Raw genomic sequence first — 13,667 nt, forward strand, 5'->3', positions numbered from 1 at the left:
GCAAGATAAGCATGCACACATGTACTGAGCTTAATATAAAGTAAGACTATGTTTACAAAACTTAAGCCAAAATTTAACAATGAATTCCCCATATACGGGAGTCTGTACAAAATTTTCATCAAAAATGGTTAATCCAGTCAAAAGTTATTAAGCTTCAAACACACCAATGCTACATACATCACTCCCACTTTTTTTTGTGTTCCCAAGTAATAAAACATCGAGAAATGCGAAAACCTATTACCCCATTTTTTTCTTGTTTCCGTACTTTCCTTCTTGCAGCATAGCTCTAAAGCTATGAAAAAAATTAAAAATAACCATTAATAATTTTAAATTGATTTATTTCCTTCGTAACATTAGACATTTAAAATTTGCCTACTTTTCAGGAAAGTAAACATTTTCAAGAAAAGGTTAACACAATTTTGTTTTACTATAATTTGTTGTAAAATAAGTTAGAATATATATAATTTCAGATTAAGTAGAGATCTTAAAAAAAAATTTTTAAGACAAGATAGGTTGGAAATTTACATAATTTATTTTTTTCATTCAATAAAGATATTTTTATTAACTTATTTTTAACTGCTTGAGGGTTAAATAAATGATGCATCTTAAATCTCAAAAAATTTAATAAAATATGCCAAATTTTTTATTTTAACAATTTTTGCTTAAAAATTCTAGAAAAACAAAAACATTTGAATCTATTATCATTCTAAATCAGACTTTTCCATACTGCATTAAAAGTACTAAGAAAATATTAATTTACTCTTTTTACTCTTCATTAACATTTTCCTATAAAAATATAAAAAAATGATATGCATAAAATCAATGTTACTTAATTCAGTTATTTACAGTAGAACATTTACATTTTTATTAAAATAATTACCTACAAATTAACTTGGATTATTTATTTATTATATAATAAATTAATAATGCATAACTGTCCTTTAACTATATTACAGTACAGCATTTATATTTATTTGAATTTATATTTTTTATTTAAAGATGTAAATTTTGTGGCATTAAGATATTTAAAACAAAAATAAAATATATTTTTGCAAAACACTATTGCACAATTTTTTGTCGTAACCTAAATTACAGTAAATTTAAAAAGCTACCTTAATATTTTATAATAAAACGTTTTTGGGAATATCTGGAAAAACAAAATTCTCTTCCTTCCCTCCATTAAACCATCAGCACCATACATTGTGCTTAGGATCTGGGAATTCCTGAAAATGTAATTGAAAAATAAGCATATAAAAGTATACTAATTTTCATTGTCCCATTACATTTTTCTATTTTATTTCCTGTTTTTACTTTACTACTACTTATTAAATAGATATACAAAAACATACTGTTATGATCATTGTTTTTTTGTAAAATTTCACTTCCAGAACATAAAAAAATAATTTTTCGTCTATCCAACCAATTACTGGTTCAAATTCATGCAATCAGAAGAGAAATATATAATTTGGCAGAAAACTATTCTACTAGTACTGGTAAATCTGTAATCTGATAATCTAGTACAGGTATCAGTTGGTGAACTAGCATCACATCAAATCTTTTACACAATAAAATTCCTTTGAATATTTCACTAACTCTAACAATGGACCATTTGGGGCTAATCTCTGATCACCTACAAAAATAAATTATGTACTCAACTATGTTGTTCTGCTAACTACTATCTTTTCGTTCCGCTATACAGAAAGATCCCTAAAAATTTATTACAACAGTACAACTAAAACTTTCAATCAGAAATAAAAGTTGCTAGTAAATAAAAATCTGTTTTAAGAAAATAATATAGATTGATCTCACATATTCACGTAATTGTAAATTCGTACAGCATAAGGTTATGTTTAACGGTAGTTACCGTGGCTAAACAGGAAAAAAGTATAAGGTTATGTTATTTTTACTACATATGATTTTTAGAATCTGCTACGCGCGTGTATTATTAGACTTAAAACGAATATAACAGATTAAAATTAATTTGCAATGATATGTGAAAATGCTAAAAATGTCATTACATCACAGCAGAATCAGAATCTATGTAATGAAACCTTGTAAGAAACAATTACTAATTAACAACTTAATAATAAATTAAAATACAACAGGGACACTTACGACAATCAATTTAATAAATTATCAATAAAACACAAGCTTGAATATTTCGATAAAAAATTAGAGCAACCAAAAACCATCATAATTCAATTTGCAAGTACACACATGTCAGCGTATAATCATAACACAACCTTACCAATATACCAATACTCTCAATTTAACTTACAATTCAAGAAGTAGTATTAAGTTAATACATTTTCACTATAATTTTTATACTATCGACCATAAAAAAATGTAAAAAAAAAAATTGCTTATGTTTTTTCACTACTGATAATCTTCAACCAAGAACTAGTAGTTGCCAACATTATCTTTTTTTTTTGTACTGGTAAAATTCTTGTAATTAAAAACACGTAAAACGTTGAGTACATCCTGATCCCGTAGGAGAAGACACCCACCATGTAACAGCTGCGGTCCCCACTCCACCACCTCCGAACCTAGCCTTCATGAGCTTTACCGGAGGTCATCTTCAAAATCTCGGCAAAAGGGATCTCTCAGCCTTGTTTTTGCCTCAGTCAGGATACCACTATCAGAGGAGTCACTAAGTCTAGCCTGTGGAGTCTTACTTCGCCTGGACTTGCCCAACCTCTTTCCATCAGTGTCTGACATTATTTTTCACGTAAAGAAAAACAAAAAAAAAGTAACTAAATGAAAACTTATGGAACGGAACATAAGGATGTCGGAGGATGCAATACCCTCCTACTAATCACGGTATACCGACTTGCGTTCTTCGCTGTTGGATGATTCTAATGAGCTGACGGGTTAAAAATAGAAAGTGGCATTGATTCATTTGATAAAATTTGGACTATGTTCCGATCCAATGAAGGTTTATAACGGTAGGGACCCGCTAATGAGCTTATCTTCCGTGATGATCTCCCTTTACGCCCAGAATAAGCTGAAATCTTTTGTTTAAGAGGTCATCCTCTCGACATGAAGAGGCGCCGAAGGCGATTTTGGGGCCTGCACTTCTTTACATTTGTTTATTATTAAAGAAAATGTGTTTTGGTAGGGCAGTTCCAGGGCGTTTTATCTCAGAGCAAGCCCAGTTGTGGGAATATGTGGTTGGGATGGCGGGTAAGAAATTTGGGCGTTGTTACCTCATATATTTGCATACATAAGCTATGTTAGTTTGCATGGCATTTCTTCTGTCACTACCCCATTCGTTCGCCCTAAAGCATAAGACCGAATGTCTGTACCACAAACGGCTACTGACCCTCGAAACAGTAAAGCGACCAGTCCTAACCAGCTCCTGGAGCTAACATAATTGCGTGCGCAAACTAAGCGTGGTACCACACACCACTCGCTTTGTGTCCCACACCTCACTTGTCATATATTACTTAAAAAAAAAAAAAAAAAAAAAAAAAAAAAAAAAAAAAAAATGGGTAGGCGCACCTTACTAAAATATATACGACACTCAATAAATTAATTTACATCGTCAGTACAGCAATTCGCTGCCACGCCGAGGTCGCTGAATGCCAGCAAGTATCTGTCCACCATATTAAAGCGCTAGGAGCTTTATTAGCTGGTGGCTAGTCATCACTCCGGTTAGCTTCCCACAGCAGCACGGTAGGAGTAATTTTTACCCGAAAGACTACTGATGCCGATTGACAACGCAACGGCATCAAGGAACACCCACACGGTCCGACAATGAGGTTCTCGCCAAATTGACTCGCAGCTTATGAGTAGACAATTTTCTCTTTGACCTCTTAGTTCCAGGGTGGCCTGAATTTTGACCCCTCAAAGAGCTGGGTAGTCGAACATCACGTGTCGTTCGACTGTACCTCCCCACAGACTCACAGCTCATCAGCTGCCAGGCGGAACGGAAACAAATATTGATTCAAGTTCGCATGGTTGGAAGCACCTGGGCACCCGTCGCCCTTAAAAACAAAAGAGAGGCATACCATCCCCCCAAGTCCTGTATAAAATATATTTAGTCCGGTGTAAAAATATATTTGCGTAATTTATTATCAGCGGATGATAACGGTGGCAGTTCATAAGTGAAGGGGAGCACAGTATACGTAAGCGCTGGTACGCGTCACTCCCGCCATAGAGACGCTGCGGCCTCACCACTCTCCGACTCCAATAAAAGAGCGTGCACGAGAATGAATTCATTGTCGACCACCACGTGGAGAAGACTAAGAAGAAGAAAACAGAAGAAGACCTTCCCTGGCCGCCGCGGGACCTCTCGGCGGATGCCAACATTCCCGCCGGAGCAGCAGGCCTGGCCGGCCCGCCAAGGGAGCCGCTGGACGCGGACGTTTCCTTCCCGCTCCAGCTCACCAGATTTCAATCGCCCTGGCCGGCGGACTCAGCAGCAGGGACCGGCCCAGCGTGGGATCGCTCGGGGAGAACCGCCTCGGCCGGCGAAAGACGACCGACGCCGCGGAGCTCTGGGAGCCACCATTGCCACGCTGTAGTGGGGAACAACTGCCGCTGAGGGGAAGCCTGGTCTGATTTCAATGGACGAGCCGTAACTCCCCGACTTCGCTGGAGACCAGCTTCCGGACCCAACAGCTCTTCTCAGAGCTAATGCAAAAAACGGCCCTTTTCAGGGTTACCACAAGGTTATTATTTGCAAGGAGCCGTGGAAGCCAATCGACGACAATAACAACCGTTCTCAAGGCTACTACAAGAATATTAAGTGTCACGTCCCATCGAAGCCATTCGGCGACAAGTGGCACCAAACGTGGGGCGAATATCGTCTGGACGAGAAGACTGGACATAGCCACGCCTCTGACTACCAAATGCTAGCCGACAGACCAACACACAAAGCACCCAACAACATTGACTGCCTGGCTGCGGGTACACGTGCAGGATTTCCGCGGTGACAACGGCAACCTTCAGCGGTCTACCACATGAGGACCCAGAACTGTTCCTTTCTCGTCTACAAACTCAGTTACAAGAACAAAGAGTGCCTGTTGAGCAATGGGCTGTGCACGCTTAAGGGCAGTTGAAAGAGGAGGCTCTGTCTTGGGCCAAGCAAAACAAAGACCTACAACTCGTTTGGTCAGAGTTCATTGACCGATTTCGGCATCAATATAACCGCCCGCAGACTATTGCCAAGCTCTGGTCTCAACTTCACGGACAAACGCAAGGAGCTAATGAATCGGCGGAGCTTTTCCTGTTGCAGAAAAGGAAACTCATTCACTGACTACCTCCCAGAAGTAAAGTTGCCTTCCTACCAATATTGCTGAAGCAGCTCAGACCCCAGATTCGACTTTCGCTGCGAGCGGCAACCAACCATGATGTTGAGAACCTGCTGCATCGGGCTTTCATCAGTGAAGCAAGCGAACAGGAGATCCAAGCTACAATGTTAAAGAGTTCTCACGAAATCCGGTTAGTTCTGGGCGGAGCTCGCTGGATAGAGTAGGTGAGTTTCAACCGGATACTTCCGTGACTAGAACAAATGACAAGGCAAATTGACGTAGAAAGCATCTTGGCTCCGTGGTGTCATTACTGCCAGGAGTGCCATTTCCACAGTGACTGCCCAATAAGGAAGTTGCAGCAGGTAAACGAGTAAGGGTCCCGGTTGTGAAGCCAACCGAGGCCCTCAATCAACTAGGCTCAGACATCCCTAGAATCACCGTTGAAGTAGCAGTACGACTCACGAAAACGGCCATAGATTCTGCGGCCAACTTCAGCTTTGGAAGGCTGCGTTGGCCGCTAATTCCAACATGGCAAGCTAATTCCAACAGAGATATCAAGGTAGATCTGGCATCTACTTCCTGTCGTACCACGGGAGTGGGCAAATAGAGCTACTCTGCGGCGACACGAAAATTCCCACAACGCTTCTGCTAGTTCCGGGGCTTCGGAAAGTAATCATCTTGGAGCACAACTGGTTGAAGTAGCAACAAGCCATTTTGGGCTACAGTCGTGGCTATCTCCATCTGGGTAGGGAAACCCGCAAAACCGTTTTTTGGTACGATCGACCCGAACCTGTGACATCGAAACTCGACTGGTCGGCAGTGAAAAGTACAGCACCCCCTGAGGTAAAAACAAGATTGGAGATGGTGTTGAAGCAGCACCAGGGAGTGTTTTCCAGCACTCCCTTACAACCAACTCGGTCAGCAGTACATGGGATCCGACTTTGGGAAGGAAGCCGGCCATTTTGCTTACCGATGTACCGGTACAGCAAAGAAAAGAAACAGACTGTAACAGAACAAGTGGAAGAGATTCTGAGGCAAGAGGTGATAGAGCTGTCGACATTGCCTTACAACTCTCCAGTAGTTATTGTTAAGAAGGACCATGTTTTTGTGTAGACTTCCGGTGCCTGAACGGCATCGTGGAAGATGTGGACTCATCACTGCCACTAATCTATTAGACTATTAAAGACTTAGGAAGTCCCACATCTTCTTGACAATCGACCTTAAAAAAGGCTGTTGGCAGATACCCCTGTAGAAATCAGTCCTATGACAGTCCCAGTAATGTAAGCATTTCAACACAGGGTCATACATCTAAATCTGTTGAGTTCTTTAGCTGCTTTACACTCTTTTTGGGCAGTCATGTAAAGAAGCCTTTCTTTACTTTGAAGTAGAAAATGAAATATTAATTGTAGAAAACACAACTAGGAATAGATAAGGAACGATATTGTGGGCAATAAACAAGACGTGTCTATTTGAAAAATGATACAATTAATTCAATACAGCCTAACCTAAACTTGGTTCAGTTATTCCTTCAGAAATTATTTAGACATTTACAGTCACCTGCTTATGTTAGTGACTGGAAAAAACTAGCAATATATATATATATTGAAATATATATTTCTACAGTATGTTTTAAATTAACTAAACTTACACGCAAAGAAGCCTAATCAATAGGTATTCCATATAACCTGCATACATTTGACTGCATTTGACATTCTGTAACATCAGATCTCTAAACCAAATAGATTCATGGAATATGTATTGATAAGATTCTTTATAAGTAATGGTTATCTAATTTAAAATAAACTGCAAAATTTGAAAACGATATAATTATGGGAAATAAAACTTATACATTTTCCATTATAGAAATATACTGTGCATTATATATAAAAACCACGGATTATTCTGGTTACTTTAAATATTTTGTCGAGCATGATTTAGAAAATCAGATTTGATTTCCAGTAACTGAAACTTAAATAGCTTTTAATCTTTAGATTAAACAAACATTTGGGATGACCACAAAATTTTGACAGTTTCTGCTGTACTAGGAGTCTGTTGAATGAGAAACAGTAAAGCTATTTACAATAATTTACTCTTCGTATAAGTATTTTAGCAGAAAGTTATTTTGTCTAGTTATATTCAATGTAGAAAAGGAAAAAAGACATTTTATTAATATTCTGCAATTTTATGTGACAACCAGCATATTTCACATAGTATACTGTTTATTTCATTTGTGAAGATATGAATAGCCACATGAAATGTATACATTTTTGTTGAAGGCAAACCAGAAAATTAAAAGGAAGAGTGAAAATAAATATAACATACATAATTAGACTAGTGAAATAATGTTAGAAGAGGGAGGTGATGTTCAAGATATGCAAAGGTTTGATTTTTACTAACGACAATATACTTCTAACACGATAGAAATAAATACAATGAATTACCATTATTAAAAGAATATATTTCAACCAGTCAATATGAAAATTATACCACTTAAATGTGTAAACAAATGAGAAGTTTATGGAAGAGGAAAGTAAAGCCTGTTGTAGGGTAATAATAGGGATGACAGGAAGAACAAGTAGTGGAAAACTACAGACTGGTACATGGAATTTAATGTTTATTTTATTTTGAAAGCAACATGAAATGTTTGTAATAATAATTAGAAAACATTGTACAATAAAATTCAGTACACATGAAAATCACCCAAAGATGAAAACAGACTGTGAATCGATTATATAATTGTAGAAGAAAGATTGACAAATAAAATAAAAAAGGCACATGGGTGTCAGAGGAGAAAATTTATAGCATTCATATAGTAGATGTAGATTCATATAGTGTCGCAACTCAGTAGTTGGTGTTTTGAGATAGTGAGTTTAGAATAATTTAAAAGCATAAATTTAATTAAATAAATGTTATCAATAATGGCTATAATGTAAAAACTATTATATAGAAACAAAGACTGGTTAAAGAAATCTTTTTGTACCAGAACCCAAAATATTTTGTATGCCTCTTTTTGAATCAAAAAAAGATTTTTCTTCCTCTACAAAACTGATGAAAAATTTTGTAAAGATCATATATTAAGTGAAAGCATAAACCATCTGAGAAATTTTTTACAATTAAATGTATGTATTGGGTTTGATATTAAAACAGTGACTTACAATTCTGCTTTTGAAGGAAAACTCAACCAAAAGGAATTAGCAGCATGGTAATAGTTTGTGGGGATAGCAAAAGTATTTTTAGGCAATAAAAACTGTAGCACAAGAGCTTCTTAAGTCCTAGCAAAACATGTACTATCAAATGTTATTAAAAATACATTTTTACTTCCTTGTACAAAGTAAAGGAAGATTTGTAATTGTAAAAATTTCGGTTTTCAGATTTCAACGGAAATATCGATTTTGACCATCCCTAAATAATTTTGACTAGTTTTGGTATGACATCTGTACGTACATATGTATGCATGTATGTATTTAGCATAACTCAAAAACGATTAGCCATAGGATGTTGAAATTTTGGATTTAGGAGTGTTTTCCTTCCCCTTCTGATTGCAATTGACTTGACCAAAAAGTCCAAAAAAGCCCAAAATCCATTTTTGGGGGATTTTGGGATTTTTCTTAACTGCAGTAATTATCCCTCATTGAGAACTTTTCAATGATATATTATAAATGATACTTATTTTCATTGGTTTCAGAGTTATAGCCAAATAAAATTTTAATTAATGAAATATTTTGATCTTACAAGGGGAAGGCACATCGGTTCAAAGTCGACTTCCTTCTTTTTTAATTTTTTTTTTTAAATTTAAATATACTGATTTATTAATAATTATTAACCTTAGATTATAAAAAAAAATGTACAATAAATAATAATTCAATAATAACAATTAAAAAAGTTATTAGTTATTAGTAAAAAAAGTTAAAGTTATTAGTGAAATAAAATTTTATGTACTTTTAAAAATGTGTATATGCAATTTAATAGGCGTACAAGGAAGTTATGTGGTGTTCGTATTAGATTTTTCACAAAGAAATTTGTCTCCAAATAAATGGAAAGAAATTAGAAAATGTTACCTTATTCAGTATGTTAATATTATTTTAATTTTTATTTTACACTACCTAACATATGTTAATAAAGTAGAATAAAATGTTATTTCATGATAAATAAACAAATTTTTAATAAAAAGTATGGTTCAATTATAATTTTTTTTCTGTTATTTTAAGATTGTGTACAGAATTGCTTGTAACAACAGCGGTTTACTGTTGCAACGGTTTAATGTTAACAGTGGTTTTTGCTGCAACTATTTTTTAATTTTCAGCTAAAATATTATTTAAGATAATTTTGTTGATGCTACAAAAAAATTCTCCTTTCTGTAACTAGTTTAATTGGCGTTTAAATAAGATTACTTCTTTAAACATTAATGTTAAAGGGAGGATGGGTCTGGCAAATAGTTCAAATTTGTTATGAAGAGTCAAAATTGACAGTTCAACCAACAAACACCTCTCTTCCTTCTGTTTAGCCTCTACAACCATCATAAGGTATTACTTCAGAGGATGAATCAGGATGAAATGTATGAATGTAAATGAACTGTAGTCTTGTACAGTCTCAGGTTGACCATTCCTGAGTTCTGTGGTTAATTGAAACCCAACCACCAAAGAAAATGATTCCAGAGCACCATTTCCACACAGACTGTCCAATAAGGAAGTTGCAGCAGGTAAATGAGTAAGGGTCCCAGCTATGGAGCCAACCGAGGCCCTCAATCAATTAGGCTCAGACATCCCTAGAATCATCGTTGAATTAACAGGGTGACTCACGAAAGCGGCCATAGATTCTGCAGCCAACTTCAGCTTGGGAAGAACTGAGTTGTTACCACGGCAAGCCAATTCCAACAGAGACATCAAGATAGATCTGGCATTGAATTCTACTTTCTGTCGTACCATGGGAGTGGTGCAAATAGAGCTTCTCTGCAGCGATATAAAAATTCCCACAATGTTTCTGCTAGTTCCAGGCCAATTTGAACACTAGATCCATGATCTAGTGTTCAAATCCATATAAAAGTAACTGCCTTTACTAAGATTTGAACCTTAGAAACTCTCAAATTTGAAATCAGCTGATTTCTGATGTTCACCACTCGAAAAACCCAGTGGGTTAACCAACAAAAATCTGAATCGCCCTAATTAATAAGTACTAACATTAAAAACATTTTTGTCTGCAGTTGTGGACCCAAAAATTTAAATATTGTTTACATATTTCAAGTTGAATATGTTAAATCATGACTTGCACACGGTTTGCACTTTATTGATTGCTAATAACTAGTTCAAACAATCTGGATTTGTAAGAAATAATAATTATTGATCAATAAAAATAAGAATTATTTTTATGGCTTTTATATGGTTTTAAATAATTTAAGATTTATATTAATGGTTTATTCAAGTACTAAGTAAGTAAACATTAATGATAACATAATCTATATATATATATATATATATATATATATATATATATATAAAATTATACCAATTCTGTCTGTAACCGTTTTGCAGCTGCGATACTAAACATACATTAACCAGATTTTACAGGGCCCATATCCACACCTTCAGGAACATTTTAAAACAAAAATTCATATATTATAATTAAAAAAAAGGTAAAAAAATGTCCCCTCTCTTTTTTCACCATTTGGGAACATAACTATATATATATATATATATATATACACACACACACACACACACACACACACACACACATTAAACTATCTCCAATACGTTTCTCATCTCAAGTGATTGCATTACCTAAAATCCAAATTTTAAAGGGTCAATAATATTCCGGGCTATGAGATGTATAACAAGTCAAAATAAGTTTTAATTAATTTGATTATATTCATGACTAAAAAAAATAAATTAAAATAATCTACGCTTAAAAATTAAATAATCTGTAAATTAATTGACAACAGACTGCTTCTAGCGGGAGCTGTGTGCAGCTGCCTGGCACAACGCAATTGGTCCTATAATATTATGAAACTTATTCCAAGACCATCAATAATTTTTCTTTCTATGGTTATTGTAATGGAGTAATATGAGTCGGTACTATATCCAACAAAGTTTTTGAATTCCATCATCAATGGAATGCTGCCACATCAGCTGGACCTACAAATAGTAACTACTGTTATATTCTTGTAGAATCTGAAGCCATTGAAATTTTGCAATGGCACTTCATTACATATCAAACATTTATCAAGAAATATCGTAGAAGCAACAATTCTTACTGGAAAAAATATAGATATTTTTATACCAAGGATTCAACCAATCTTCCATTTCAATTTAAATGTTTGCAAATCCCTTTAAGAATATCATATGCAATGACAATTACTGTTGAAAAATAGTTGTTTTGGTCATGGTCAATTATAAGTGGTGTGTTCAAGAGTTGGTTCACCAAGAAATCTATTCATTCAATCTGAGAATCGCCAGACAAACAACATAATTTACAAACTACCAATTAATGACGTGGGATAATAATCTTTTTATTTTTTTCTACTTTAATGTATTGTAATATATATTATTTGATTTTTCTATATTGTATTTTACTTTATTGTTTGGCGACATTACCAAATGTCCACAAAGTGTCGATAGTAACATATATATAAGTCAAAATAAGTTTTAATTAATTTTATTATATTCATGGCTAATGGATAGAATATCAATAAAAGAATCTTATAGAAATTGTAGTTTAAACTTTTCCTTCAATATGTAAATCACTTACTCCACAAAACGACTATTGCCAGGACAGCGAAGCCGGTCCAGTCGACTTCAGCAATAAAAATATAATCCTTTCCCTCCCCGAAGGACTAGTTGCTGGGCGGCTAATATTTCATAAATTTTTAATCTAGTATGACTACATATACGTAAATTTTGTAGTAATAAGCTACCAATAATAATAAAAAAAAATCATAATAAAAAAGTTAAAATTTTTATTTTTTATTCATGAACCAATTTAAAAAAAATAAATTTGTATTTCTATCCACAGTATATTTCACATATTGAAGCTCGTAATTCTCAATTGAAATTGGAAGATTTAAGATTCTACTTTAGATGATTATGCACATCACATAAACTACAACTGTTGTTGGAATAATCAAATAATACAATAAATTGGTCATTAAAATATACAATGAAATTATTTTGCTTATGCAACTGTGCAGTAAATATTTGCTTAGACCGAACATATTTTTCCCAATTTCATACATACATGATATGCTATTTTTCTGTATAACTTTTGTTATACTAACAAAATAAAAATTTTTGTTATAGTAACAAAATAAAAACTTTTATTACGTAATTGTATTTTGTACAATAGGGAACAACTGTTATACATAAATTATAATTAAGATTGGAGGTTTATTTATGGAATGACAAACAATATTTTTGGGTTGTGTGTGTTTTTTCTACACACTTAAACTGTTTTTGTTAATAATCTTGGTTTATTTAATTTTTCTTTTCAATAAATTACAATATTTTAATAAAATTTTATTAGTAACTATGCTTTGTTAACTGCTACATAACTGAATTTTCAAGTTTAGTTCTCATTTTGCTATTGTCTATCTCTATCTTTACTACTCACAAATAAATGTATTATATTACAAATACATACAATCAGAAAACATACACATACGTATATGTATGTGTATGTTTTCATATATACATATATATGTATATATTGTATACATTTACTGAAATTAATCCTTTTAAGACTCATAGTATTATGCTGCACTATTAAATTCTAGTAGAGATATTGAAAGACATACTTCCCTAATTTTTACCATTAAAGTAATTTCACAGGATCCCAAATCCTAAGTCATGATTAAAATAATTCTGTTACCACACGATAAAAATCAAAATCAAAATAGTAAAAAAATAAAATTTTGTAATGCATGAATATAAATGTATAGAATATAAATAAATTCCACAGATAAGGAAAAATTACATAATATTATCAGCTTCAATATAAAAAAAAATTAAAAATACAAAATTTACTAATAAACCATTTATCAATAAACAAATAATTTACCAATTAAGAGAAAAATTAAATACAATCTTTTAATAATAATATCAGCTAAAACAAATACACCAATTATCATGACAGTTGAAAACTATAACAAATTAATGAAACAATATACTGTTAATAAATTTGAGGACATCAATGACCAAACTAACAAATTTCTAAAAGTAACAAAAAGTTTAATAGAAAGAATTAGAACAATTTTTAATTATAATAATAATAATTAAAAATACCATTCCAGAAGTGATTGTCCTTAAGTTAACTGGACGACCAAAAATTCATAAATTAAACATCCCAATGCGAAATTTAATCAATTTTAAATTTGCTCCCTGCTATATATTACATCCAAAACAATAGATAAAATTCTTAGAA

The 13,667-nt window shown here is 33.5% G+C and overlaps 1 protein-coding gene across 6 annotated transcripts in view; it reads right to left on the reverse strand.

The window, feature by feature from the left end:
* Window positions 1–2,522, reverse strand: part of LOC142331265 (uncharacterized) — a 106,335-nt gene extending 103,813 nt beyond the window's left edge. For 3 of the 6 annotated variants that reach the window (XM_075377073.1, XM_075377150.1, XM_075377461.1), the window contains exon 1: window positions 2,116–2,251. The gene's annotated coding sequence lies outside the window, so the exon portion shown is untranslated. The other 3 variants (XM_075377234.1, XM_075377386.1, XM_075377305.1) reach the window with 3 other exon arrangements.
* Window positions 2,523–13,667: the final 11,145 nt, after the last annotated feature.

The sequence above is a fragment of the Lycorma delicatula genome, chromosome 1 (assembly GCF_047948215.1).
Source record: "Lycorma delicatula isolate Av1 chromosome 1, ASM4794821v1, whole genome shotgun sequence".
NCBI classification, from domain to species: domain Eukaryota; kingdom Metazoa; phylum Arthropoda; class Insecta; order Hemiptera; family Fulgoridae; genus Lycorma; species Lycorma delicatula.